The sequence below is a fragment of the Brachyhypopomus gauderio genome, chromosome 6, assembly GCF_052324685.1.
Source record: "Brachyhypopomus gauderio isolate BG-103 chromosome 6, BGAUD_0.2, whole genome shotgun sequence".
Taxonomy (NCBI): domain Eukaryota; kingdom Metazoa; phylum Chordata; class Actinopteri; order Gymnotiformes; family Hypopomidae; genus Brachyhypopomus; species Brachyhypopomus gauderio.
In genome coordinates, this window is record NC_135216.1 from 30563410 (window position 1) to 30569409 (window position 6000).

The following is a 6000-nucleotide window of genomic DNA, read 5'->3' on the forward strand; positions in this document are numbered from 1 at the left end:
TTGCCTTACTACTTGTGTACCACACAGGTCTGCAGGGCTACCTCACAGGGGTGGCAGAGGTCCCCTTTTTACACTTCAGCAGGAGAATGCCATCTGTAAAATGGTCGTAGCTAATAATGCTATTACTTAGGGAGATCCTCTGTCAGGGCTGGCCCCAGGGCGGCTCCTCCAGTTGCCACCAGAAGGAGCCCATGAGTCAGACCACAGGCTAATCAGCGATGATGGCATTCACCTGTCATCCTGTGTTTTTAAGGACGACAGGCGCAGTGCCTCATTGCTAAGTTGTCATGTCGTCAACCTCACGCCATTTCCTTGTTGTCTCTGCTCGGTGTCTCGCCACCGGTGTCTTGTTTCTCTGTCCATTCGAGTTTTTACCTCCTGCGCCGCTCCCTGGCCTCTCAAGTTTTCCTCCCGCTGTTATTCTTCCTGTCTGTTTGGTTTTGGTTTTTGGGAAGGGTTTTTTGTTTCCTCGCGGCGTTTGCCAGCTAACCAGCTACCTCCACTGACGTCTTTGGTTTTCTTTTTGGTTTTCTGTTTTCCCCCGTTACACGCGTTGAGTATTCCGCGATTGTTTTCTGTTTTCCCCCGTTACACGCGTTGAGTATTCCGCAATTGTTTCCTGTCTTCCCCCGTTACACTCGTTGAGTATTCCGCGATTGTTTTCTGTTTTCCCCCTTTATACGCGTCGAGGTTCTCCGCAATTACTTCGTTTCCCCCTCTATGTCAGCACTGAATACACAGCACACCGAGTCTTTGTTCCCTCGCGCTTGTGCGATTATTTAGTGTATGGACGAGGCGCTTGGGTTCGCCATCATAAAACATCCGCGGGAGATTCCGTCCCCTACATCTCCCGTTCTGACATCCAGAGTGCCCTTATAGACAACCATGACATCTTTGAAAACATACAGTCAGTAAGCATCTCAACTATTGACAGAGTGCTTAGAAGAAACCAGATGAGAATGAAACAGTTGTATGGGGTACCATTTGAAAGGAATGGTGACGGAGTGAAGGAGCTTTGCTATCAGTATGTGCAGGTAAATCATCTACGTGCATACAGTCACTACCCATTTACAGTAAATTTGACTACCGTACATTTGATGTGAATTCTGTTACTGTAAGATTATAACTTTATGTAATTTGTTTTCGTATCTTCTGAAATGTAGAGTATAATGGTGCTGGAATCAAGTGAGCAAACTCTTCGATTCCATATATACGTGGATGAGGCTGGCTTCAACCTGACAAAAGGCAGAACACGTGGTCGAAATATTATTGGACACAGAGCCACCGTTGATGTACCTGGCCAACGAGGATGGAACATCACTATGTGTGCAGCCATTTCAGAATTGGGTGTGCTAACTCATATTCCCACTTTAGGGCCATACAACACACAGCATCTCGTCACATTCATACATACACTACAGGGATCTCATCCCAGATGGTGATATGGCTCTAAATGACCATGAAAAGGCTCCAGATTTACCTGGAACAAATTATGTGGTAATTTGGGACAATGTGAGATTCCATCATTCAAACATCATCAGGCAATGGTTTGCAACCCACAACAGGGTGCTGATGCTATTTCTCCCACCCTATTCCCCATTCCTGAACCCAATTGAGGAGTTCTTCTCCGCATGGAGGTGGAAGGTTTACGATCGGCAGCCTCATACTCAGATGGCTCTGCTGGCTGCCATGGATGCAGCATGTGATGACATCACAGCAGAAGCTTGCAGAGGCTGGATTAGACATTCCAAAAGATTCTTTCCACGCTGCATTGCAAGGGAAGATATCCGTTGTGATGTGGATGAGAATATGTGGCCCAACAGACAAGAACGTCAGGAGGTATAGAAAACAGCACTGTGATTTGCACTGTACAAGGCTGCTTGTTTCATAGGTTTAAATTTCTGAACATTTTATTCTTTGTGCAAAGTAATGTTTTTCCAGACTTGTCTTTTGTTTATTTTTTTTATGACATGATCCATCAATAAATTTCTTTACAAAGAATGCATTAACACTGGAGCTCCTGAGATTTCAAGGTTCTGAGGACATCACCCCTCCTTCTCCTGCCCAATTAGCAGGACCATACATATGTTAATTTCAGAGCAAGACAGGAGCAGAAAGACAGGCAGGAGCTCTGTGGCAGGAGCTCTGTGGTGCACCAGGTCTAGTCTGTGTGCAGTCTGTGTGCACCAGGTCTAGTTTGTAGTCTAAAATAAATAAATAAAGTTTAGCCCTGTTTCGGCGTTATGTGTGAAGCGCTACATATTGACATAAGTATTATTTAGAGCGGTGAACCATTATCATTAGCGTGGTATTGGCGTTATGTATGAAGCAAGCGTCTCAGATTTTCTTGTGTATGCACTTCAATAGCGCCACACATTTACATGGCTGAACCAACCATTATCACGGGTCCATATTGTTCCCGTGAAACACATTATCATTAGCGTGGTATTGGCGTTATGTATGAAGCAAACGTCCCAGATTTTCTTGTGTATGCACTTCAATAGCGCCACACATTTACATGCCTGAACCAACTATTATCACGGGTTCATATTGTTCCCGTGAAACACATTATCATTAGCGTGGTATTGGCGTTATGTATGAAGCAAGCGTCCCAGATTTTCTTGTGTATGCACTTCAATAGCAGCAACAAAGTAATAAAGGTATAGTAAAGTAATATTTATTTTTACATTTACTTATTTTTACTCATACAGCATAGTAATATAATATTTTTTGCAGTGTTTATGCTTGTGTTTGACTGATATTTCGTTCGTGTAAATAAGATATTTCGTTTGTGTAAATAACTTAGCGTCATTTATTTATTTTTACTCATACAGCATAGTAATATAATATTTTTTGCAGTGTTTATGCTTGTGTTTGACTGATATTTCGTTTGTGTAAATAAGATATTTCGTTTGTGTAAATAACTTAGCGTCATTTATTTATTTTTACTCATACAGCATAGTAATATAATATTTTTTGCAGTGTTTATGCTTGTGTTTGACTGATATTCACGGATTGCCATGAACCATTATCACGGGTCCAATCACCTTTTATTGTTCCCGTGTATGCAGGGGATTAGCCCGGTTTCGGTTTCGGCGTTATGTGTGAAGCGCCACCTATTATAATAAAGTATAATTAGTATGCGCTGTTGTGGGTGTGTTCTTCAGAGTCATGATAAAAGCTGAAACCCAAAGGCAGGCGACTTACATTTTCACTACTATCCTGTGTGGAGACGACGCAAAACACCATGGCAAGACAGAGGACGTTCACCGGTCAAGAAGTTGCGGCTTTGCTGACCAACGAGGACTGCTGTGAGTCCGATGCGGGAGAAGGACCCTCCTGTTTTTTGACCAGCGATTCATCCGATGAAGAAAGAAGCAGTACATCGGATGAGGTACAACAGAGCCCTCCAAGGAAGACACCCTCAACTTTCTTGACATTCCACTTCAAGAAACCCGGAATAGACATCCATGTTTGATCAAAATAAAGTTGTTTTACAGCACATGAATTTGTTCTTCCTGTCTTTTCCTCTCCTTTTCCAGTCTGCTGTTTAGATCACAACATTTATCAGCCATATATATAATTGCGCCATATAATTTCTTAGCTTTTCAAACGCGAATTCAAACGCAGAAACAGAAAGTGTAACAAATATTATATAGTGTAGTAAATATACAAAGAGCTTCAAACAATATACAAAGAGGTTCAAACAATTTTATTTATTTTTATTGTTTGACGGGACTCATTTGAGAAACTGTCGTCTCTACGTGCGCTTGAATTGTACCTTTTGAAACACGAGTCTACAAAATTTCCGCTGTTTGTTGTAGGATCGGTAACATATACAGTCTGCTTGTTTGTAACCAAGTTTTTCGTGAAGTATCACGTTTGGTGCTTTGTATGAGCTTGGAGGTGAGCCGCTTGTGCTTTGGCAGGCGTATGAGCTGGGGGTGAGACGCTTCCACCGCATTACCAAGACAATGGGCGTTAATCTCTTCACAGCAGGGGAGTGGGCTACATGGACCTTACTAAGCCTTGCGAAAATTTTCGCGGCCGTCGGGTTCCTAGTGTTAATGGATTTCTGTCCATTTTCTTACAATCATGCTCCAATAAACAGTAATGTGTAATTTTATACTGCTAAAATTGACATATACTTTATAAAGCATGTTCAATCTGTCATCAAAAGAACAACATTGAGAAAATCCTTACAGAGTAAACATGATTACAGGACTAATCATTTTGACTGTCTTGTTCGTAATCAATGATTGAAGAACTTTTAATTCTGATGACTCTAACATGTTTACTGATATAAATACTTACCTTTGGGGAATGAACAAAGGATTGTGAGTGAGGTACAGGCTTTAGGTGGCCAACCATTGTGTAGTGCTGTTTGAACAAATTGTTTTGAGAAATGCACACACTGTGGTGCAAATGTTAATCCTGATCTGAGAAATGCTCCAAAACGACTGAGAAAAACTGTAAATTGTTTGCAAGTGAACATTCAGTTACAGTAAGAAAGGGAATTGATGAAGGCTTAGATCAACCAATGGTCTCAACCACAGGTCAGAGGTGCGTCTCATGAACCTTTACTGTAATTGGCAAACATTTATAGACACTAAACACGGCAGTATCACAAAGTCTCATAATGGAAAGACAAGGCCATGTACAGGGTGAACAGTCAATAGGAGAAGTAAGACTGTGGTGTAGAGGGGTAAGACTATATGGTGTAGATGGGTAAGACTGTGTGGTGTAAGGCTGAGGGGACAAAACATGTAAGTCATGGTCTCACAATGGCTGAAGCTGGTTGCTGGGTGCAGCCGAATATTGGAAGATCAACTGTGTCTTCAATCGTTCAAACATTTCATAGAGAAAACATGTATGTACTGTAATTCAGAAATGTGCTCTTTGCTGTAATGCTGCACATTGACATACTTTCTGACATGTTATTCTTTTTTTTTTTTTTTGCATTTTTGCATTCTTATACCATATAGGATATCAAGACTAGCTCATAGTGGTAGCAGAGGTTCAATTTTCACACAGCAAGAGGAGGCTGTATGTGCTCAGGTTGTTTTGAATGTGTAGAATAAGATTCTAATTTTGCAGTTTTTCCAGTCAGTTGTCTGTCTTTTCTGAATTTCAGTCAGTGTTTTTGTCAACAAATTGCAGTGCGAACAATACCGTCAAACAATATTGCTGTACAAATTTGATTCCAGTCCAATTTCTTGCTATCAGTCTCCCACATACAGTCATGTGTAACTTTGTGTTCCATCTAAGTATGTATGTGTGTACCATGTATTTGATATACCACAGAATGTGCAGCGTTCTTGAAATCAAAAGCTTAGCTAGTTTTCATCAGAATATAGTCTACAATGACTGTGACTTATAGTTGCACTGACTAAGTATTTTGACTGCCTTGTTCATAGGCGATGGCACACAGACTAGATACTCTGATGGCACTGACAAATCGACTGACCTAAATATTTGATTTTGGGGCAAAAACAAAGAATTTTGAGTGAAATATCTGCATTTGCAGGTATTTCATTGAGTTTTGCTGTTTGCACTAACTGTTTTGAGAAATGCACTAGTTGTGATGCCAATGTAAAGCATGATGTGAGAAATGAACCAAACTGACTGGGAAAAACTGTAATACACTAAGATGTTGCTCAAGCTAGTGTAAAACGTCATTTTGTTCAGGTTGTACATGCTCATTTACCTCGGGGCTCTGACGAGTATAATCAATAGGTAATGTCAAACATTCATTCAGAGATTGCACGGCTTGTAAAACATGGGGGTTCACCGTATCTTCTTGCAGTTGTAGCCTCATTTAATTCTGTAAGACAATGATTGATCTCATGTATATCATCGGAGATACTTGCTTTATTAGACAAGATGGTTATAAAACATGACATTTATGGCTCAAACTGATGAAGAATCTCTCATAAGAATAACGGATTCGTTCAACATCAAATTAGTGAGCTTAACACAGGGTACATAGCCGAAATCACT